The sequence below is a fragment of the Macaca nemestrina genome, chromosome 4, assembly GCF_043159975.1.
Source record: "Macaca nemestrina isolate mMacNem1 chromosome 4, mMacNem.hap1, whole genome shotgun sequence".
NCBI classification, from domain to species: Eukaryota; Metazoa; Chordata; class Mammalia; order Primates; family Cercopithecidae; genus Macaca; species Macaca nemestrina.
This window is the reverse complement of record NC_092128.1, coordinates 6,457,950-6,482,572: the sequence shown is the minus strand read 5'-3', so window position 1 is coordinate 6,482,572 and position 24,623 is coordinate 6,457,950. Positions and strand designations below refer to the sequence as shown.

Genomic DNA, 24,623 nt, shown 5'->3' with positions numbered 1-24,623 from the left:
CTTGACTTTTTAATGATCACCATTCTAACTGGTGTGAGATGGTATCTCCTTGTGGTTTTGATTTGCATTTCTCTAATGACCAGTGATGATGAGCATTTCTTCGTATGTCTGTTGGCTGCATAAATGTCTTCTTTTGAGAAATGTCTGCTCATATCCTTTGCCCACTTTTTGATGGGGTGGTTTGTTTTTTTCTTGTAAGTTTGTTTAAGTTCTTTGTAGATTGTGGATATTAGCCCTTTGTCAGATGGGTAGATTGCAAAGATTTTCTCCCATTCTGTTGGTTGCCTGTTCACTCTGATGATAGTTTCTTTTGCTGTGCAGAAGCTCTTTAGTTTAATTATATCCCACTTGCCTATTTTGGCTTTTGTTGCCATTGCTTTTGGTGTTTTAGTCATGAAGTCCTTGCCCTTGCCTGTGTCCTGAATGGTATTGCCTAGGTTTTCTTCTAGAGTTTTTATGGTGTTAGGTCTTACATTTAAGTCTTTAATCTATCTTGAGTCAATTTTTGTATAAGGTGTAAGGAAGGGATCCAGTTTCAGCTTTCTACATATGGCTAGCCAGTTTCCCCAGCACCATTTATTAAATAGGGAATCCTTTCCCCATTGCTTGTTTTTGTCAGGTTTGTCAAAGATCAGATGGTTGTAGATGTGTCGTGTTATTTCTGAGGCCTCTGTTCTGTTCCATTAACAGTACCATGCTGTTTTGGTTACTGTATCCTTGCAGTATAGTTTGAAGTCAGGTAGCATGATGCCTCCAGCTTTGTTCTTTTTGCTTAGGATTGTCTTGGCTCTGCAGGCTCTTTTTTGGTTCCATATGAACTTTAAAGTAGTTTTTTTCCAATTTTGTGAAGAAAGTCAGTGGTAGCTTGATAGGGATAACATTGAATCTATAAATTACTTTGGGCAGTATGGCCATTTTCATGGTGTTGATTCTTCCTATCCATGAGCATGGAATGTTCTTCCATTTGTTCGTGTCCTCTTTTATTTTGTTGAGCAGTGGTTTGTAGTTCTCCCTGAAGAGGTCCTTCACATCCCTTGTAAGTTGGATTCCTAGGTATTTTATTCTGTTTGTAGCAGTTGTGAATGGGAGTTCACTGATGATTTGGCTCTCTGTGTGTCTGTTATTGGTGTATAGGAATGCTTGTGATTTTTGCATATTGATTTTGTATCCTGAGACTTTGCTGAAGTTGCTTATCAGCTTAAGGAGATTTTGGACTGAGGTGATGGGGTTTTCTAAATATACAATCAGGACATGAACTCTTTCTTTTTTCTGGCTGCATAGTATTCCATGGTGTGTATGTGCCACATTTCCTTTATCAAGTCTATGATTGATGGGTATTTGAGTTGGTTCCATGGCTTTGCTGTTGTAAATAGTGCTGTCCAAGTTAGCTTTTGAAGGGAGAGAGTGTTAGGAGCTTCAGCACACCTGGGAGGGCAGGAAGATGGCATATATGCCACCAAGCCACAGGCAAACCAGGCAGGAGATATGTCCACCCAGAAATGCAGAAACCCCACCTCATCCCCCACTGGGCTCCCCACTTCCCAATGCCAGAGCTGGGAAGGGAAAACCCCTTCCACAGCTGCTGGAGGAGAGCTCCAGGTGTCCACCTATGGCTGCCACGAAATCTAATTTCCCTGTGTGGGCTGCCACCTCCCACACTGACTTCTGCCTGGAGGGTCCTGGTCACATGTGGAATGGTAGCTGCAAAGCATCTGGGTGATCTTGGCCTTCCTATACAGTTTGTACGAGAACCACAGGCATGTGCCTGGGCCGGGAGTTGAGCTTGCTACATGAAGCAACTTCCACAGTATGGCTCCCAAGTCTTTCCTCTTTCTGCCTCCTGTACTTACCCTCATTCCCACCCACTGCCCTCGCTGTCCTCTCCCACATCTGCACATCATCGCACACCTACCTGCATTCCACTGCAGACACACGGGCCTCCCTACTGTAGCCCACAACCCCTGGGAAGGGCAGTCGCATGCCCACATAGTTTTTTCTCTAGTGAGGAGGAACTCCCTGGAATTCTGTTGAGTGTAAATTTCCATCTCATTATATTTCTATGCTTGTTAAAAGTATTTGGTTGTAACCTGGAATAGGCACTCCTGTTGTCAACCTGTGGTTATGAATGTGTCAGGAAGATGCTCCCTCCACCTGCCCTCCTGGGTAGATGCTGTTCTATGGAGTAAATGGTTATCCTCTTGGGTAGATGGTGTCCTCTTGGGTAGATGGTGCCCTCTTGGGTAGATGGTGCCCTCTTGGGTGGATGGTGTCCTCTTGGGTGGATGGTGCCCTCTTGGGTGGATGGTGTCCTCTTGGGTGGATGGTGTTCTCTTGGGTGGAGGGTGCCCTCTTGGGTAGACAGTGCCCTCTTGGGTAGACGGTGCTTTCTTAGGTAGACGGTGCCCTCTCGGGTGGACGGTGCCCTCTCGGGTGGACAGTGTTCTCTCGGGTGGACGGTGTCCTCTCGGGTGGACGGTGTCCTCTTGGGTCGATGGTGTCCTCTCGGGTTGATGGTGTCCTCTTGGGTAGATGGTGTCCTCTTGGATGGACGGTGCTCTTTTGGGTGGACGGTGCCCTCTTGGGTGGACGGTGCCCTCTTGGGTGGACGGTGCTCTCTTGGGTGGACGGTGCCCTCTTGGGTGGACGGTGTCCTCTTGGGTCGATGGTGTCCTCTTGGGTCAACGGTGTCCTCTTGGGTGGACGTTGCCCTCTTGGGTGGACGGTGTCCTCTTGGGTGGACGGTGCCCTCTTGGGTGGACGGTGCTCTCTTGGGTGGACGGTGCCCTCTTGGGTGGACGGTGTCCTCTTGGGTCGATGGTGTCCTCTTGGGTCAACGGTGTCCTCTTGGGTGGACGTTGCCCTCTTGGGTGGATGGTGTCCTCTTGGGTGGATGGTGTATTTTTGGGTAGATGGTGCCCTTTTGGGTAGATGGTGTCCTGTTGGGTAGATGGTGCTGTCTTGGGTAGATGGCGCCCTCTTGGGTGGATGGCGCCCTCTTGGTGGGTTGCCCATGGTGCTGTGTCTTGTAGAAATAAACTGAAATTCCAGTTCTCTTTAATTTGCCTCTGACCCCAGCTCTTTATCCACCTTCCTTTGCCAGTACTCTGGTTCTACTTTATGATACTTTATTTCCTGTGTTTATTTAAAAGACCTGCACACTGTCTTCAACACAGTTAAAAGCAGATTGAGTTCCTCCCAGGAAGCAGCAGAGGCACAAAAGAGGCTGAACCAAAGGATAGTCAGAATAATACAGAAAGAGACAGAAAAACTGAAGGAAAAAGAAAAACGATTGTGTGGAAGGAAATACCGGGGCCCACCTGTCCCCTTTGTCATGAGATACATGGAGATGTAAACTCTAGTTCCAAATTTAGCTAAATTGTATTCTTTGTAGGATCAAATTTTAAAATAAGTTTAGAAATCAAAATGCTATCCAGTGACTAAGAACCAGGAGCAGAAACAGCCCAGGCCAACTGAAGACAAAGGCTCCATTTTACTATTATATTGAAATATGAGACGTATCCAAGGATCAAAGCAGTGAAAAACCAAAAGAAATAATTTAAACTGCTCTTGTTGCAGTACCTCTCTAACCTCTCCTTCAGGGTGAGTAATGATTGCTGTCAAGCAAGTAAGAAAATATTCCCATTTCATGAATCTAATTATCTACAAACAAGTTTTCTGAGGTGGAGGAGGTTGGTTAAAAATACTGGGTGTAGGCCAGGTGCGGTCGCTCGTGCCTGTAATCCCAGCACTTGGGGAGGCTGAGGCAGGAGGATCACCTGAGGCCAGCAGTTTAAGACCAGCCTGGGCAACATGGTGAGACCTCATCCCTACAAAATTTCAAAACTTAGCTGGGTGTGATGGTGCACATCTGTGGTCCCAGCTACTTGGGAGGCCGAGGTGGTAGGATCTCTTGAGTCTGGGAGGCGGAGGTTGCAGTGAGCCAAGATTGCGCCACTGCACTCCAGCCTGGGCGACAGTGAGACCCTGTCTCAAAAAAAAAAAAAATACTGATTATAGAGGCCTAATTTTCCCTCCTCCGTGTATACATTGTGCTGGTGTAAGAAGGCAGTTTTTATTTGTAAATAAAATAATTCTCTTATTTTGACTGTCTTCCCATTGACCTTTGCCACCTCAGTGATTTGCTTGAGGAAGTTAAGAGGCAGTTGCCGTCCACAGCACATATTTGAAACTGTGAGTTAGGGCTGGGCACGGTGGCTCACACCTGTAATCCCAGCACTTTGGGAGGCCAAGGCAGGTGGATCACTTGAGGCGTTTGATACCAGCCTGGCCAACATGGTGAAACCCCGTCTCTACTAAAAATACAAAAAGTTAGCTGGGTGTGGTGGTGCATGCCTGTATTCCCAGCTACCTGGGAGGCTAGGTATGAGATTTCTTGAACTCAGGAGGTGAAGGTTGCAGTGAGCCGAGATCATGCCACTGCACTCCAGTCTGGGTGACAGAGTGAGACTCCGTCTCAAAACAAAAAACAAAAAACAAAAAAAGAAACAGTGGTTAGGCTATCAGTTTGTGATCTTTCTGTCTTTTTGATGTAGGCGTTTAGTAGTATACACTTTCCTCTTAGCACTGCTTTTGCTTTACCCCAGAGGTTTTTGATAACTTGTCAGTATTATCATTCATCTTGAAAAATTTAAAAATTTCCTTCTTGATTTCATTGTTGACCCCAGAATCATTCCCACTAGAAAGTGGGCAAACGGCTTGAACAGATATTCCTCAAAAGAAAATATACATGGCCAGTGTGGCGGCTCACGTCTGTAATCCCAGCACTTTGGGAGGCTGCAGTAGGAGGATTGCTTAAGCCCAGGAGAAGTTCAAGACCAGTCTGGGCAAGATAAGGAGACCTTGTCTCTAAAAAAAAATAATAAAAAAGGAAAATATACAATGTTCAACACATTCAACATCACTAGTCATCAGGGATATTAAAACCACAATGGATGCTACGTTACCCCATCCAGAATGGCTACTATTATTATTTTTTCAGTCAGGATCTTGTTCTGTCACCTAGGCTGGAGTGTGATGGTGCAAATATGTCTCATTGCAGCCGCGACCTCCTGGGCTCAAGCGATCCTCCCACTTCAGCCTCCCAAGTAGCCAGGATCACAGATATGCACCAGCATACCAAGCTAAGTTTTAAATTTTTTTTGTAGGGACAGGGTCTTGCCATGTTGCCCAGGCCGGTCTTGAACTCCTAGACTCAAGTGATCCTCCCACCTCGGCCTCCCAAAGTGCTGGGATTACAGATATGAGCCACAGTGCCTGGCAACAGTAGTTTAAATACATAACGTTTTGTTTTTTTCCTCTAGGTGGGCTCTCCAGGGATGCTCAGAGCTTCCATGAACTCCAGGGTCCCCTGCTCCTTCCAGTGTCCTGGCCTGCCAACCCTGGATTGTGGCCCTGGTCCTTATAGCCCAAGATGACAGCTGGAACTCCAGCTGATACACCTGCTTTCCGGTCAGCAGGAAGAAGGAAGTGACATAAGGGCACTTGAGAGACACTCCCCTTTAGGGCACTTGATAGACACCCCCTTGCTGGAGCTGGGTCACATGGCAATAACTCGCTGCTGGGCGTGGTGGTAAATGTAGTCATTGACCACTGTGAAATGTAGGGCACTTCACAGACGTGACACTTGCTAGAGCTGGGTCACATGGCACCAACTCACTGCCGGGAACGGTGGTAAATGTAGTCACTGGGCTGGTGGCAATGGCGTAGCTAAGAATCAGTGTTTGTCATGAAAGAAGAAGGGAGTGGACATTGGGCGGTTATGAGCAGCCTCTGCCACAGCCGAACCGGACAGAAGGCTCCATCTTTACAGATTTCTTTCTTTAAAGTGCAAGAGGGCTGGGCCTCCCCTCCGAGGCCCTGGGCCCAGCACCTCTGCTGCATGTCACATGCATCACATGAAGCTCCGTTTTCTGAAACAGCCTGGGTGGTTGAAGGGACACGTCCCTCTGCCTCTCTGATGGGTTTCGTGAGGTTCTTTAATTTGATCTTGAGGAAACAGAACGCTTTCCTGGATGATGCTCATTGCTGGCTTTTAATTTCCTATGAACACAGCCAATTCTGTCTCCTCCGGCCCTTTGAGAGTCGAGCAAGGAGATGAAATAACTGGAAGAAACCTTCATTGTAACCTCACAGTACAATCTCCATCATCACCCTTCCCATGGCGACTGTTTCAAACAAAACAGAACGAGGCACCATTATTAGTTCCTAGAGTGGCTGTAATAAACTTCCACAAGCTGGGGGGCTTGCCACATTAGAAATTTCTTCTCTCATGTCCTGGAGGCAGAAGTCTGAGGTCCAGGTGTGGGTAGGGCTGCACCTTCCTGGCCTCTGGGGCTGTGGCTGTCCTTGGCACTCTGTGGTTGTGGCTGCATGGCTGCCATCTCTGCCTCCATTGTCTTCATTGTCCCACGGCTGTCTTGCCTCTGTGTGCCCATCTTCACGGGGCCTTCTCTCTGTGTCTCTTCTCTTCTTATCAGGACACAGGCATATCGGATTAAAAGCCCACCCTACTCCAGTATGACCCTCATCTGATATCTGAATTACATTGCAAAGACCCTGTTTCCAAATAACATCACATCCTCAGGACTTCATCATATCTTTAGGACTTCATCATATCTTTCTTGGTGGAACACAGTTCAACCCACCACAGCATAAGTGCACGCCCGAGGCTGGTGTTGAGCCACCCCTCACTGGCGGGGCTGCCGGCTGATGGATGGCACCTGCTGGGATCCGTGGGATCTGTGCTGCGCTGGGGTCTAAGTAGTTCAGTATCATCTTTGCATGTGCTTGATCTTTTTTTTTTTTTTTTTTTTTTTTTCCTTTTTTAGAGATGGAAGTCTTGCTGTGTCGCCCAGGCTGGAGTACAGTGGTGCAATCATGGCTCACTGCATCCTCTGACTCCCAGGTTCAAGTGATTATCCTGCCTCAGCCTCCCGAGTAGCTGGAATTACAGGTGTGTGCCACCACGCCTGGCTAATTTTTGTATTTTTGGTAGAGATGGGGTTTCACCATGTTGGCCAGGATGGTCTTGAACTCCTGACCTCATGTGATCTGCCCGCATCAGCCTCCCAAAGGTGTGACCCACCGCACCTGACCTGCACTTGGTCTTTTAGCTCTTCTACTGGTCCCAGTAGGATAGGATCTTAAAGGGTGGGGAGAAAAAGAAAGAAAAAGACCTAAGTCTTCCCGAGACTCTTGGTTACGCATCTGGGAAGAAGCGCTGGCCCCCAGCACAGTCGTCTCTGAGACTGGATCCTTGCTGCCGTGTGTGTGCTGGGTGGAGCCGTTGCATCAATATCTCCTGGGAACTTGCTGGAAATGAGGGCTCTCAGGCCCCGCCAGTCCTACTGAGTCCAGCTCCTCATGGTACAGGCTGCAGGGTGACTTGTGTGCATCTTAAATTTGAGGAACACTGGACTAAAGGGTGGAGGAAGGAGGAGAGCCACCACAGGCCCTTGGGCTTGATGCTAAAGTGCTCTGATAATTCAAGCAAGGCCTGGGCCTGTTAAATCCAGAAGGGACGTTGGTCTAATGGCTGAGGGCCTCTCACTGGGAAGACACTGGAAGAAGGCTGGCAGGGTAGGTGGTGAGGGACAGAGCCGTGTATGCCCCAGGGCTGACTGCAGGGGTCATTGGAAGGTTTGCAGCGAGAGGCTGAGGTCACTGCATTGCAGAGTCCCGTCCCAGCATGGAGGAGCCGGGCAGAGGGGTGTGCATGGGCAGGGGGTGAGCCAGGAGAGGCAGGGGTGCTAGAAACGCCCCACAGGGTGCTGGGCGCTCCATGCTGGTCTCTGTCCCCTCCCCCACTCACCAGTTGACACCTCATAAAATTTACTACCTACTGTTGAGTGACTGGGTTTTTAATAGATGAAGGTTTTAAATTTTACAGTTACTTATGCAAATGTCAAGTGGAGACAGTGAGCTCCTTGAAGTAGTAAAGTGACAAATAGAGAACCAGGGGAGCAGGAGGCAGAAGATGCCTGAGGGCGGAGGCTGGGGAAGGGGGAGGCTGACACCAGGGGCACGTGGTGGCCCCTGTCTAGTTACTTTTGATTCTCCACAGTGTAGAAGCGGTGGCTTGGGAGCCTAGAGGCTGGCTCCTGCACCTGCCCGTGCATCCGGAGCTTGGAGGGAATCCCAGCCCTCGCTGCTTCCTGTGACAGAGCAGAGTGTATGTTTTGAAGGTCAGATCTGGAGGTCAAGCCCAGGGTGAGCTCCTCAGTCTCTGTACCTGGAGGCAGGACCCTCTATTTTCCTGCTGACAAAATGAGACTGTCAGCCCTCTGAGCCCAAGCCTGAACATATACATCCAGATGGCCTGAAGCAAGTGAAGAATCACAAAAGAAGTGAAAATGGCCAGTTCCTGCCCTAACTGATGACATTACCTTGTGAAATTCCTTCTTCTGGCTCAGAAGCTCCCCCACTGAGCACCTCGTGACCCCTGCCCCTGCCCGCCAGAGGACAACCCCTTTTGACTGTAATTTTCCACTACCTACCCAAATCCTATAAAATGGCCCCACCCCTATATCCCTTTGCTGACTGTCTTTTCGGACTCAGCCCGCCTGCACTCAGGTGATTAAAAAGCTTTATTGCTCACACAAAGCCTGTTGGTGGTCTCTTCACACGAATGCGCGTGACACTTGTTGCTGTGACTCGGATCGGGGGACCTCCCTTGGGAGATCAATCACCTGTCCTCCTGCTCTTTGCTCCATGACAAAGATCCACCTACGACCTTGGGTCCTCAGACCAACCAGCCCAAGGAACATCTCACCAAATTTAAATCGGGTAAGTGGACTCTTTTTACTCTCTTATCCAACCTCTCTCACTATCCCTCAACCTCTTTCTCCTTTCAATCTTGGCACCATCCTTCAATCTCTCCCTTCTCTTAATTTCAGTTCCTTTCTTTTTCTGGTAGAGATAGAGGAGACGCGTTTTATCCATGAACCCAAAACTCCGGTGCCAGTCATGGACTCGGGAAGACAATCTTCCCTTGGTGTTTAATCACTGTGGGGATGCCTGCTTGATTATTCACCCACATTTCAGAGGTGTCTAATCACTGTGGGGACACCTGCCTTGGTCCTTCACCCTTAGTGGCAAGTACCACTTTCCTAGGGGGCAAGCACCCCCTGCCGCTTCTCTCCATGTTTCTACCCTCTCTTTTCTCTGGGCTTGCCTCCTTCACTATGGGCAACCTTCCACCTTCCATTCCTCCCTCTTCTCCCTTAGCCTGTGTTCTCAAGAACCTAAAACCACTTCAACTCATACCTGACCTAAAACCTAAATGCCTTATTTTCTTCTGCAATGTCGCTTGACCCCAATACAAACTCAATAATGGTTCCAAATAGCCAGAAAATGTCACTTCTGATTTTTCCATCCTACGAGATCTAGATAATTCTTGTCGTAAAATATGCAAACGGTCTGAGGTGCCTGACGTCCAGGCATTGTTTTATACATTGGTCCCTCCCTAGTCTCTGTTCCCAATGCGACTTGTCCCAAATCTTCCTCCTTTCCTTCCCACCTGTCCCCTCTGTCCCAACCCCAAGCGTTGCTGAGTCTTTTCAATCTTCCTTTTCTACCGACCCATCTGACCTCACCTCTCCTCCCCAGACTGCTCCTCCTCAGGTCGCTCCCTGCCAGGCTGAATCAGGCTCCAATTCTTCCTCAGCCTCCACTCTGCCACCCTATGATCCTTCTATCACCTCCCCTCCTCACACCTGGTCCAGCTTACGTCTTACAGTTTTGTTTCGCAACTAGCCCTCCCCAACCTGCCCAACAATTTCCTCTTAAAGAGGTGGCTGGAGCTAAAGGTATGGTCAAGGTTAATGTTCTTTTTTCTTTATCCGACCTCTCCCAAATCAGTTAGTGTTTAGGCTCTTTTTCATCAAATATAAAAACCCAGCACAGTGCATGGCCCATTTGGCAGCAACCTTGAGACGCTTTACAGCCCTAGACCCTGAAGGGTTAGAAGGCCATCTTATTCTCAATATGCATTTTATTACCCAGTCTGCTCCCAACATTAAATAAAGCTCCAAAAATTAGATTCCAGCCCTCAAACCCCACAACAGGACTTAATTTACCTTGCCTTCAAGGTGTACAATAATAGAGAAGAGTTGCAATTACTTGCCTCTGCTGTAAGAGAAACCTCAGCCACATCTCCAACACACCAGAACTTCAAAATGCCTAAGTCACAGCGGTCAGGGATTCCTTCAGGACTTCCTCCCCCAGGATTTTGCTTCAGGTGCCGGAAATCTGGCCAGTGGTCCAAGGAATGCCCGCAGCCTGGGATTCCTCCTAAGCCGTGTCCCATCTGTGCGGGACCCCACTGGAAATTTGACTGTCCACCTCGCCTGGCAGCCACTCCCCAGAGCCCCTGGAACTCTGGCCCAAGGCTCTCTGACTGACTCCTTCACAGATCTTCTTGGCTTAGCGGCTGAAGACTGATGCTGCCTGATCACCTCGGAAGCCCTCTGGACCATCACAGACACTTTGGGTAACTCTTACAGTGAAGGGTAAGTCCATCCCCTTCTTAATCAATACAGAGGCTACCCACTCCACATTACCTTCTTTTCAAGGGCCTGTTTCCCTTACCTCCATAACTGTTGTGGGTATTGACGGCCAGGCTTCTAAACCTCTTAAAACTCCCCAACTGTGGTGCCAACTTAGACAATATTCTTTTGTGCACTCCTTTTTAGTTATCCCCACCTGTCCAGTTCCCTTATTAGGTGGAGGCATTTTAACGAAATTATCTGCTTCCCTGACTATTCCTGGGCTACAGCCACACCTCATTGCCGCCCTTTTCCCCCAGTTCAAAGCCTCCTTTGCATCCTCCCCTTGTATCTTCCCACCTTAATCCACAACTATGGGACACCTCTATGCCCTCCTTGGTGACAATCATGCACCCCTTACATCCCATTAAAACCTAATCACCCTGACCCCGCTCAATGCCAATATCCCATCCCACAGCAGGCTTTAAAAGGATTAAAGCCCATTATCACTCGCCTGTTACAGGATGGCCTTTTAAAGCCTATAAACTCTCCTTACAATTCCCCATTTTACCTGTCCGAAAACCAGACAAGTCTTACAAGTTAGTTCAGGATCTGCGCCTTATCAACCAAATTGTCTTGCCTATCCACCCTGAAGTGCCAAACCCATATACTTTCCTATCCTCAATACCTCCCTCCACAACCCCTCCACAACCCATTATTCTGTTCTGGATCTCAAACATACTTTCTTTACTATTCCTTTGCACTCTTCATCCCAGCCTCTCTTCACTTTCACTTGGACTGACCCTGACACCCATCAGGCTCAGCAAATTACCTGGGCTGTACTGCCACAAAGCTTCACGGATGACCCCCGTTACTTCAGTCAAGCCCAAATTTCTGAGAAATTCTGAGAAATTCTCTTCTGTTACCTATCTTGGCATAATTCTTCATAAAAACACACATGCTCTCCCTGCTAATCATGTCTGGCTAATCTCCCAAACCCCAACCCCTTCTACGAAGCAACAAGTCCTTTCCTTCCTAGGCATGATTAGGTACTTCCGCCTTTGGGTACCTAGTTTTACCATCCTGACTAAACCATTATATGAACTTACAAAAGAAAACCTAGCTGACCCCATAGATCCTAAAAGATCCATTCCCCACTCCTCTTTCTGTTCCTTAAAAACAGCCCTGGAAGCTGCTCCCACACCAGCTCTCCCTAACTCATCCCAACCCTTTTTCATTACACAGAGCCGAAGTGCAGGACTTTGTGGTCAAAATTCTTACACAAGAGCTGGGACTGCACCGTGTAGCCTTTCTGTCCAAACAACTTGACCTTACTGTTTTAGGCTGGCTCCCACATTATTCCTGATACCACACCTGACCTCCATGACTGTATCTCTCTAATCCACCTGGTATTCACTCCATTTCCCCATATTTCCTTCTTTTCTGTTCCTCACCCTGATCACATTTGGTTTATTGATGGCAGTTCCACCAGGCCTAATCACCACTCACCAGCAAAAGCAGGTTATGCTATAGTATCTTCCACATCTATCCTTGAGGCTACCACTCTGCCCCTCTCCACTACCTCTCAGCAAGCCAAACTCATTGCCTTAACTCGAGCCCTCACTCTTGTAAAGGGACTATGTGTCAATATTTATACTGACTGTAAATATGCCTTCGTATCCTGCACCACCATGCTGTTATATGGGCAGAAAGAGGTTTCCTCACTACACAAGGGTCCTCCATCATTAATGCCCCTTTAATAAAAACTCTCCTCAAGGCCGCTTTACTTCCAAAGGAAGCTGGAGTCATTCACTGCAAGGGCCATCAAAAGGCATCAGATCCCATCACTCAGGGTAACGCTTATGCTGATAAGGTAGCTAAAAAAGCAGCTAGCGTTCCAACTTCTGTCCCTTACAGCAGTTTTTCTCCTTCTCATCGGTCACTCCCACCTACTCCCCCACTGAAACGTCCACCGATCAATCTCTTCCCACACAAGGCAAATGGTGCTTGGACCAAGAAAAATATCTCCTTCCAGCCTCACAGGCCCATTCTATTCTGTCGTCATTTCATAACCTCTTCCATGTAGGTTACAAGCTGCTACTCTGCCTCTTAGAACCTCTCACTTCCTTTCATCGTGGAAATCTTCCCTCAAGGAAAGCACTTCTCAGTGTTCCATCTGCTATTCTACTACTCCTCAGAGATTGTTCAGGCCCCCTCCCTTCCCTACACATCAAGCTCAGGGATTTGCCCCTGCCTGGGACTGGCAAATTAACTTTACTCACATGCCTCCAGTCAGGAAACTAAAATACCTCTTGGTCTGGGTAGACACTTTCACTGGATGGGTAGAGGCCTTTCCCACAGGGTCTGAGAAGGCCACCGTGATCATTTCTTCCTTCTGTCAGACATAATTCCTTGGTTTGGCCTTCCCACCTCTATACAGTCCAATAACAGACCGGCTTTTATTAGTCAAATCACCCAAGCAGTTTCTCAGGCTCTTGATATTCAGTAAAACCTTCATACCTCTTACTGTCCTCAGTCTTCAGGAAAGGTAGAATGGACTAATGGTCTTTTAAAAACACTCTTCACCAAGCTCAGCCTCCTACTTAGAAAGGAGGACTCTGTCAAGGATAGAGCCCCAAAACTCGTCAACCAAGCAAGTAATTATGCTGAACCCCCTTGGGCACTCTGTAATTAGATGCCCTGGGTCCTCCCAGTTCTTGGTCTTTTAATACCTGTTTATCTCCTTCTCTTATTCAGATCTTGTATCTTCTGTTTAGTTTCTCAATTCATACAAAACCATATCCAAGCTATCACCAATCATTCTATATGACAAATGTTTCTTCTAACAACCCCACAATATCACCCCTTACCACAAAATCTTCCTTCAGCTTAATCTCTCCCACTCTAGGTTCCCACACCGCCCCTAATCCCGCTCAAAGCAGCCCTGAGAAACATCGCCCGTTATCTCTCCATACCACCCCCCAAATTTTCACCACCCCAATACTTCAACACTATCTTTTTTTGTTTTTCTTATCAATATAAGACAACAGGAATGTCAGGCCTCTGAGCCAAAGCCTGCAGGTATACATCCAATACATCCAGATGGTTTGAAGCAAGTGAAGAATCACAAAAGAAGTGAAAATGACTGGTTCCTGCCTTAACTGATGACATTACCTTGTGAAATTCCTTCTCCTGGCTCAGAAGCTCCCCCACTGAGCACCTTGTGACCCTCGCCCCTGCCCGCCAGAGAACAACCCCCTTTGACTGTAATTTTCCACGACCTACCCAAATCCTATAAAATGGCCCCACCCCTGTCTCCCTTCGCGGACTCTCTTTTTGGACTCAGCCTGCCTGCACTCAGGTGAAATAAACAGCCTTGATGCTCACACAAAGCCTGTTTGGTGGTCTCTTCACACGGACATGCGTGCCAGAGACATCGACTGACCTCACAGGGGCATTGGGACTGCCCAACAGGATAATAATGTGGAGAAGTACTTTGTCAGGTATCTGCCAAATGACTATCGTTACGATGATTTTTAGAGTGTGGAAGATGCCCCTCTAAAGGGACATCATTCTCGGAGCATTTGTTGACCAAAATAATGGGATAGAAGATACAGCTACTATTCTAAAAATGTGCAGTTCTGATGCAGAGGGAAGTTATCACGACGTGCTAAACAACATAACATATTAATGTCAAATGAGGCTATGGGGAGGGGCTCTGAGGGCCAAAACCATGTGAGACCACGTGGTCTCCATGACTGGGCAAAGTCTTATGGAGGGTGTGAGACTTAACTGGGGCTCTCGTAGGTTGGAGAGAGAAAGCTGAGCAAACAGAGACGTTCACTGGTTCCCAACTGTTAGCCAGGGCAGAAAATCTGCGACTATCTGCAGGGCGCACTAATTATACAGATTTGATAGAAGGCTGTATTGGGGACTCACTAGAGAGACTGAGTGCATAAATTTGATCAAGAAGATTAGAAAATGACTGAGGAAGTGGATAATCGGTTTTTACTACGGTGCTCTCAGAAATTCTAATTAGTGGTTGCAATTGGATTCTGCAATTTTTTCTTTGGTGAATCCCAACAAAACCAATTAACTTGTATTGCATCCATACATTACCACGCACACAGGCCACAAGCAAGGGAAGGCGTATTTAGTCTAACTGCTGCCTTTTGGCTTTTAACAGAAAATCAATTCATTTTGGCACATTAAACCATTAGTGCCCATTGGATATGAACTTCCCCTTTTTCTTTACATTTCTCTCCCACTTCCCCTTTTTCTGTTACAGGGGAGGAAACTGTCGACTTTGAAGGCTGTGAAGGGGGGACTTCCCAGGAAATCGGGATAGACTCACACACACTGACATGTCTTTGGGCCTCAAGGAACTTTCTGATTGAATTCTTAAAGTCCTCGAGGCTTCTAAATTCTACAGTCAAGCATCAGCTTTATGAATTCCATATTCCGTGAAGAGGTGGCGTCACTGAGAACCTGTTGGATGGATGTCATCAGCACTGTCTCAAGGGTTTCTCAAAGGTACAGCAGATTAGATGGGGGGGGAACTCCTATACTAGGGATGGAAAATTAATGGTACCTGTGATGGTCAATGTTAGGTGTCAACCTGACCAGGCTAGGCTAGGCTAGGCTGTGCAGCTGTGCGGTCAAATGTTAGTCCAGATGTTGTGAATATATATATTTGTGTTTTTTTTTGAGACAGGGTCTCACTCTGTTACCCAGGCTGGAGTGCAGTACACGATTATGGTTCACTGTAGCCTCAACCTCCCAGGCTCAAGTGATCTTTCCATCTCAGTCTCCTGAGTAGCTGGGACCATAGGCATGTGCCACCGTGCCTGACAAATGTTTTTATTTTTTTATTTTTTGTAAAGATGGGGTTTTACTGTGTTGCCCAGGCTGTTCTCAAACTCCTGGGCTCAAGCTATCCTCCCGTCTTGGCCTCCCAAAGTTCTAGGATTACAGGCATGAGCCACCGTGCCTGGCTGTGAACATATTTTGTAGATACGATTAACGTTTACACTCAGTTGGCTTTAAGTAAAGGGAATTACCCTCCAGTATATGGGTGGGCCTCACCCAATCAGCTGAAGGCCTTAAGAGCCAAAACTGAGGGCTCCTAGCAAAGAAGGAATCCTGTCTGAAGACTGTAACATAGAAGTCCTGCCTGAGTTTCCAGCCTGCTGGGCTGCCCTGCAGATTTTGGACTCAATGCTGAAACATCAGTCATCATTGGTTCTTTTTTTAACATTTTTTTGAGACAGGGTCTTACACCACCATCCGTGGCTGGAGTGCAGTGGCGTGATCTCAGCTCGAGTGATCCTCCTGCTTCAGCCTCCTGAGGAGCTAGGATTATATAGGTGCAAGCTACCACACCCAGCTAATTTTAAATTTTTTGTAGAGACAAGGTCTTGCTATGTTGACCTGGCTGGTCTGTAACTCCTGGCCTCAAGCAGTCCTCCCACCTCAGCCTCGCAAACTGCTGGGATTATGGGCATGAGCCACCGTGCCCGGCCCATCAGCTCTTACCTGAGTGTCCAGTCCTGCTGGTCTGTCCTGCCAGCCCCTACAATGCCGTGAGTCAATTCTTTAGCATTTCTCCCTCTCCATCTATGTCTAGATCTGTGTGTATATCTTTTTTTCTCTCTCTCCTGTTGGTTCCATTTCTCCAGAGAACATTGACTGGCACCCTGCCCGCACCACCAGCCGCTCTCTCGGGCCCAGCGTGATGATGGGTCGTAGCCGCTGCCGATGCTCCTTCCTTCTGATCCCAGATGCAGCTTCAGTATCATCTGCAGGTTGGGGGGACTGTGATGATTTGGAGTCAGCACTTGAGAGGAAACGTGCTTGCTCTTCTAATTGTAGTGGATATTCTTCCTGGATGTTGACTAATAAAACAAATGGACGTTCTCATGTTAGGTACTGTCTAATTAATTTTTCAACAAATATTTGTGGGCTTCTGATGCCCAAGTGCTGTGTTTAGTGTTATGGTGGATATCAGGAGGGATGAGACACAGAGCAGCAGAGATCTGGGCGGAGCATTTTTTTCCACACCCTCGGCGGGAGGTCCTGGAGGACAGGGTGGGGTAAGCAGGATGAGGCAGGGGTGGAGTCCGACTAGTTTCCCATGACCTCACCATCATGACGGCTTTCCAGGAACTGAAGAGAGAGGGAGGCAAGGACGGCACCCGTTGCAGGGAGGAGGGAAGCTGGGAGTGGACCTGTAGCCGCCTGTGAAATTGATCCCAGAGCAGCCTGGGGTTCTTCAAAGAGAGGGCGTGCCCACCTGCCCTGTTTCTATTCTAGTGTTCACAGAGTGACCTCTAACATCTCAATGTTCACTCTTTGAGAGATGGATCTACTAAAAGCCCAGATTCCACGACTATGCAATATGTACAAGTAAGAAGCTTGCACTCCTGCCTCCTAAATATATAAAAATAAATAGCTACAAAATAAAAGTCAAGTAGATATTACAGGGACAGTGGTTATGGGATGGATGAAAGAATAAAAAAAAATTTTTTTTTTTAAGACGGAGTTTTGCTCTTGTTGCCCAGGCCGGAGTGCAGTGGCGCGATCTCAGCTCACCGCAACCTCTGCCTCTCGGGTTCAAGCGATTCTCTTTCCTCAGCCTCCCGAGTAGCTGGGATTACAGACATGCGCCACCATGCCCTGCTGGTTTTGTATTTTTTGTAGATACGGGGTTTCTCCGTGTTGGTCAGGCTGGTCTCGAACTGCCAACCTCTAGTGATCCGCCTGCCTCGGCCTCCCAAAGTGCTGGAATTACAGGAGTGAGCCACTGCGCCCGGTGAATCAAATTTTTAACCAGAAAGAGAGAGAACAAAGGAAGGACTTTGAAATCAGTGTGTGTGTGTGTGCACGTGTGTGTGCATTCACACGGGTGGCACTGTGGTTGTAGGGTAAGATTGATAAACAAATGATGCCATTAATAAGCGTGGAGGAGCTTTTAAATTAACAGCAGCCCAAGGTTGGAGATTAATTTTTTAAATGTTTCTTAACCAGAAAAATGAAGCAAATGAATTCTGACAATTAGGAAGTAATGAAGACCTTTCGAGAATGGCTTATTAAAGAGAAGAGATCAGGGAATTCTTAGTGCGTGTGAAGCCAGTGTCAATCAGCGGGCTCAGATGCCGGCGTCTTCGGGCATTGGGGGAGTTGGCGTGCTCACTTTTGAACCCAAGTAGTCATCTTTGAAACATCTTAGAGAATGCGCCAAGGAAGGCAACGTAGGATCTGCAGCCCTTGCTGCCGAGGGTGCGCCGCTGGGCCGCGGTCCTACTCTGTCTGTCCAGCCCTCCATCTCACTCCATCCCGTGGTGCGTCAAAGGGCAGGTGGTCCTGCGTTGGGCCTGCATTGCTCTGATGCTCTTGGGACGTGCCTGACCTTGTGGACAGTGTCTGGTGACTGCTGGGAAGTGTGAGCAGGGCCATTGAAGGCTTGGAAGGAAGTGAAGGACCGAGGGGCCTGGAAACAAAGGGGGACTCTGGCACTGGAACAGTGGACAATGGTCTTGGACGTCTGACACCTCATACATCAGGAGCTTTTTTGATTGTTAGCTGCTAGCTACTGTGTGATTTTTGTGTCTTTTAAAATTTTCTTTTGCTTTTGTTGCCTGTGCTTTTGGGGTCATATTCAAGAAATCATTGCCCAGACCAATGCCATGGAGTTTTTTTCACTGTTGTCTTCTAGTAGATGTCTAGTTTCAGGTCTTACATTAAAGTCTTTAATACATTTTGAGTTGATTTTTGTAGATGGAGGGAGATGAGTTTCATTATTTGGCATGTGGCTCTCCTATTTTTCCAGCACCCTTTATAGAAGAGCCTGTCCTTTCCCCCAGTGTGTGTTCCTGGTCTTGTCAAAGACCATCTGACTGTGACTGTGTGGATTTGTTTCTGGGCTCTCTATTCTCTTCCATGGGCCTGGATGTCTGTTTTTGGGGCTTGGGCACCGTCTTTTTTTTTTTTTCTTGCTCTGTTGCCCAAGCTGGAGTGCAATGGTGTGATCTTGGTTCACTGCAACCTCTGCCTCCTGGGTTCAAGCGATTCTCCTGCCTCAGCCTCCTGAGTAGCTGGGATTACAGGTGCCCACCACCATGCCTGGCTAATTTTTTTATTTTTATTAGAGATGGGGTTTCACCATGTTGGCCAGGCTGGTTTTGAACTCCTGACCCTAGATGATCCACCCGCCTCTGCCTCCCAAAGTGCTGGGATTACAGGCGTGAGCCACCGTGCCCGGCCTGGGTATCATCTTTTAAGATTAGCAGAGTGGTTGTAAGGTGCTCCAGAGTTTATAACCACTGAGTTAGGCAAATTGCATTATGAAGGTTGTGTCTTAGTCAATTTGGGCTGCTGAATACTATAAACCGGGCAGATCTGGAGCCTGGCGTTTGGAAGCCAGATCTCTTCCTGGCTTGCACAAGGCTGTCTTCTCGTATGTCCTCACATGGCCTTTCCTTGGTGGGTGCACTCAGGGCCTGGTGGGAGGGTGGGAGGGAGAAGGACCTCTTGTGTTTCTGTTTTTATAAGGACACTCATCTCTTCAGGCAGACCCCATCCTCGTAACCTCATCTAACTCCAATCACTTCCCAAAGACCCCATCTCCAAATACCATCATACTGGGGATGAGGGCTTCAAGATGTGAATTTTGAGGGACACAAGCATGCAGTCCGCAGCGGGTGGATTCTCAGCACTCCATCACCCCTGCGACAGAAGCACAATTCCTCAAGACTGCAGAGGCCAGGGCTTGCCTCTCTGGCATCCTTGCTGTGTGCCAGGCACCAAACTGGCGGCTTCGTGGAGGTTTGGTCATATAATCCGCAGATCCACCTGTGGACTTAGGATTCTGGTTTTTTATTTTTATTTTTTTGAGATGGAGTTTCATTCTGTCACCCAGGCTGGAGTGCAGTGGCGTGATCTTGGCTCACTATAAGCCCTGCCCCCTGGATTCAAGTGATTCTCCTGCCTCAGCGTCCCAAGTTGCTGGGATTACAGGCATGCACCACCACGCCTGGCTAATTTTTGTATTTTCAGTAGAGATGGGGTTTCACCATGTTGGCCAGGCTGGTCTTGAACTCCTGACTTCAGGTGATCCACCCGCCTCCGCCTCCCAAAGTGCTGGGATTACAGGCCTGAGCCACCACGCCTGGCCTGGTCTTATTATTCTTATTGTCCTTTTATTCATGAGGAAACAGGCTGACTCGCCTATGACTGAGCAGCAAGTGAATGCAGGAGGCAGGATTTAGATGGGTGGGGTCTGTGCGAACGCAGGACCATGGCGTCCCCACAGCGTCCCCACCGGGCGTCCCCACAGCGCCACCATAGCACGTCCCCACAGCGTCCCCACAGTGCGCCCCCACAGCGTGTCCCCACCGGGAGTCCCCACAGTGCGTCCCCACAGCGTGTCCCCACCGGGAGTCCCCACAGTGCGTCCCCACAGCGTGACCCCACAGCGCCCCCATAGCACGTCCCCATAGCGCGTCCCCACAGTGCGTCCCCACAGTGCGCCCCCACAGCGTGTCCCCACCGGGAGTCCCCACAGTGCGTCCCCACAGCGTGACCCCACAGCGCCCCCATAGCGCGTCCCCACAGCGCGTCCCCATAGCACATCCCCACAGTGCTTCCCCATAGCGCATCCCCACAGCGTTCCCACAGTGTGTCTCCACAATGTCCCCACAGCGCGTCCCCACAGCATGTCCCCACAGCACGTCCCCACAGCACCCCCCTAGCGCATCCCCACAGCGTGTCCCCATAGTGCCCCGACAGTGTCCCCACAGCATACACACAGGCTGTCCCCACAGCGTGTCCCCACAGTGCCCCGACAGCATCCCCACAGCATACACACAGGGCGTCCCCACAGCGTGTCCCCATAGTGCCCCAACAGTGTCCTCACAGCACGTCCCCACAGCGCCCCCACAGCATCCCCACAGCATCCCCACAGCACGTCCCCACAGCACACCCTCACAGCGTCCCCACAGGGCGTCCCCACAGCGTCCCCACAGCATAAACACAGCGCGTCCCCACAGCACCCCCATAGCGCTTCCCCACAGCATGTCCCCACAGCATACCCCCACAGCATCCCCACAGTGCACCCTCACAGCGTCCCCACAACATACACACAGGGCGTCCCCACAGCATCCCCATAGTGCATCCCCACAGCACCCCCACAGCACATCACAGTGCCTCCACAGCGTCCCCACAGCATACACACAGGGCGTCCCCACAGCATGCCCCCACAGAGCACTGAGGCATGCAAAGGCACCTCTGTGGGCTGAATGGTGCCTCCCAAATCTGTGTGTTGCATTCTCACCTGCAGGACCTCAGAATGTGACTGCTTTTGGAAATAGGGTCTTTCAAGGGTAATGAAGGGTAATGAAGTTAAAGCGAGGTCATCAGGGTGGGCCCTAACCTGGTGGGACTGGTGTTCCTATGACCAGGGGAGATGAGGACAGACATGCACAGACGACCACATGAAGACACAGGGAGAAGACGGCCATCTACAAGCCAAGAAGAGAGGCCCAGGAGAAACCCACCCTGCCACACTTGATTTCTGACTTCCAGCCTCCAGAACTGCAAGGAAAGAAGCCGCTCTTGTTTCTGGCACCCCATCTGTGGCACTTTGTTACAACAGCCCTAGCAAACGAGTACAGTATTTAAAATCTTCGCAAATGCCTGTCGAACCAATCCAAAATGGTCTGTGTGCCACCACAGCCCGGACCTGCGAAGTTTCAAATGATAGAGGTCACTTGGTAAAAGCTGCCTGCAGACTTTCCCCCCAGCTGGACCAGGGATCTTGGGGTGGACGTTTTTGGATGTTGACCAAGCCAGCTTGGAAAAAGGAAATAACATGATAACTCTGCTTAAACTTAGAAAGATTATCTTCCCCTGGATGCTGTCTTGCATTGTTTTTAAATAATAATGATACCGGCTGGTTTGAGTGCTTACTGTGCTGGGCGTGGCTCTATGTGCCTCACATGTATCGGTAGCTCTGCTTCTCACAAACTCTGTGTATGCCCTGTTTTTACAGATGAGGAAAGCGAGGCATAGAGAGGTATAAAAGAAAGAAAGAAAGAAAAAGAAAGAAAGAGAGAGAAAGAGAGAGAGAAAGAAAGAAAGAAAGAAAAAGAAAGAGAGAGAAAGAAAGAGAGAAAGAAAGAAAAAGAAAGAAAGAAAGAAAGAAGAACTCGGCAAAGCCAGCTCAGGTAATGTGCCATATTTATATTATTCAATACATTGTTTAGGCAAAGATATAAGCTCCTCTCTATGTAATGAGATGTTATTCATAGTGAATTAAGGGATGGGCTTGCCAGGAAGCTGCCTGAGGCACTGATATGTGTTGAGACCATACGTGAATAATATAAAACACGGGGCCAGTTGCCTCTGGTTTCCCCATGTTTGTCCATGATGAACAAAGCTATAGCTTCACACATCTCAGAGACTATCTTTAAAATAATTCACCGCCAGCAACTCCAAATGGGGCAAAATGATATATTACGTTCAGGGTACTTAATGCATGTCTTATTTGGAATACAAAGAGTTGTTACATGTTTATGAATAGAAAAGTCATTTCTTCCTACCTGAACTGTCAAATATGTGAAGACTGGCTCTGAAGGGGTGCCTTGTTACTCTCTTGGGTACTCCTGTTTCTCTCACTGTTTGCTACCGCCTCCCCACACTCCTGCCACATTCTAGTCCTCACGTACGGCACCCTAAAGTCACTCCTGAGCCCGGAACACTGCCCGAGCCAGCTTGCAAATAGAACTGCGGAAAAAAGACAGGACACCCAGCAGAAACTTAGATTTCTGATAAACAACACATCATTTTTTGTCATAAGCATGTCCCATATGATATTTACAGCACAAATATTGCGTGGGACATACTTATACTAAAACATTATTCATTGTTTGTCTGAACATCAAACTACGTGGGTGATTTGTATTTTTCTTTGTTAAATCTGGCCACCATACCTGCAAACATAGACATTAGTGGATTTAACCTAACTTTTCGGAAGAAAATGTGTGGCCAGGTGCGGTCTCTCACACCTGTAATCCTACACTTTGGGAGGACGAGGCAGATAGATCACTTGAGTCCAGGTGTTCAAGACCAGCCTGGGCAACCTAGAGAGACCACGTTTCTACCAAAAAATACAAAAAATTAGCTGGGTGTGGTGGCGTGCACCTGTAGTTCCAGCTACTCGGGAGGCTGAGGTGGGAGGATTGCTTGAGCCCGGGACATCGAGGCGACAATGAACCAAGATTGTGCCATTGCACTCCAGCCTGGGCGACACAGCCAGACCCTGTCTCAAAAAAAAAAAAAAAAAAAAAAAATGTGTTGTGGAATTGTATGAATTACTGATTGGGTAGGTTAATCTTCAGTTTGCAATTTAACGGTTTTATGAGTGATGATACAGATATGAACATGACACCCCCTCATAGAACTCAACTCCTCCCTACATGGCCTCACTTAGCGCCCTGCACCTCCCCAAGCGCCCCGCACCTCACCGAACGCCCCGCACCTCCCCGAGCGCCCCGCACCTCCCCGAGCGCCCCGCACCTCCCCGAGCACCCCGCACTTCCCTGAGAGCTCAGGGTTCCTCTCCGTTGCAGTGTGCCCACCCGGCCCGGTGCCCGCATCCTGCCCTGCTAACCCCGGCTCCGCCTTCCATGCGCGCTCCTCATTACTGATTCACAGCTGTACTTGTGAACCCTGCCGAAGAGTCGGAGAGCGATGTGGATTCTGAATTGGGTGAACCTCAGCAGCTTTCTTAACCCGGTTTCCAGGCCTCCAAATGGAGGCTGTGGCTTGAGGTCAAGGTTGGTGGCAGGCGCCGTGAGGGGACACGAGGATGCTTGGCCGGGACCCCTCTGGGTGCCGGGTGCCTTCGGCTCTGTGCTCTGCCCCCCAATGTTCTGGAGGGCGGGGGTTGCAGGCTGGGGCTCTTCCCCGTCCCCCTGGCCCTCCGTGGGCGCCTCTGACCTGGGCCGTGGTTTCCAGGCCCGCCCGTGCCCGAGGCGGACGCCAGAGGGCGCGCGCCCCCCACTCCTGCCCGCATCCGGGCCGCCGCCACGCTCTGCCCTTTGTCTGCAGAGCGCTGGGGGTTTAAAGTCCTGAACCCATGCATGGCCGTTCATTCTCAGAGGTCCCTTGGGTTGAAATCTGAAGGAATGGAGCAAAAGCGGCCTGCAGCAGCCCTTTTAAGTGATGTTAAAATCTTTTCATTATGTGCAGCAGCAATGAACCACGTGGGATTTGCGTGAGAGAGCGAAGGATTTTGTGATTTCGCCTTTGGAGTAAATGTGCCCAAAAGCCCCTCTGCGCTCTTTGGAAATAAGAACCCAGAGGCAGACCCTGGACGCTGTACCCATCTGTTGGCCGCGAATCCAGCAGCCCTCAGCTGCTAGGACGGTGCTGAGAAGTGGGCCCCCGAATGCCCTGGACCACGACTGTGGCGCCAGGCTGCTGCCCAGCTCCCTGCTGTGAGGCCAAGCCTCCCTCTCCCAGAGCCTGTGATCTCTTACAGTCTCCAGCATCTTTCTCCTTGCACACCAGATTCACAAGTGCGAAGGAGGAGGAAGCGGCTCTCCACCAACTACAGAAACAGCCATTGGGACCGGGTGGGGTGGCTCAGGCCTGTAATCCCAGCACTTTGGGAGGTTGAGGCAGGAGTATCGCTTTAGGCCAGGAGTTTGAGACCAGCTTGGGCAACATAGGGAGACCTCGTCTCTAAAAAAATACAGAAATTAGCCAGGCGTGATGATGTGTGCCTGTGGTCCAGTTGCTTGGGAGGCTGAGATGGGAGGATCACACGAGCCGGGGAAGTGGAGGTTGCAGTGAGCTGAGATGGTGCCAGTGCACTCCAGACTGGGTGACAGAACCAGACCCTGTCTCACACACACACAGAAAAAGTCTACTGATGATGAGGAAGAAGGCGAGAAGCTCAGCACGGCCTAAGTATTCACCCTGTGGCTGAAGGTGAGGCTGAAAGCTAAGGAGGATTCACTGTTTCGGAAGGCATGAAGGTGTGTGTGGGTCTCAGAAAGCTTTTACATTAATGGGTTTAACCCATTAACCCATTTGGAGCTGCGACTCAGCTAATAT

The 24,623-nt window shown here is 49.1% G+C and overlaps 1 long non-coding RNA gene across 1 annotated transcript; it reads left to right on the top strand.

The window, feature by feature from the left end:
• The first annotated feature begins 6,985 nt into the window (after nucleotides 1-6,985).
• On the top strand, nucleotides 6,986-16,647 carry LOC105474940 (uncharacterized). Its single transcript, XR_011621837.1, has 5 exons — nucleotides 6,986-8,805; nucleotides 13,549-14,008; nucleotides 14,794-15,038; nucleotides 15,913-16,087; nucleotides 16,184-16,647. It is a non-coding gene; the product is annotated as an uncharacterized lncRNA (long non-coding RNA).
• Nucleotides 16,648-24,623: the final 7,976 nt, after the last annotated feature.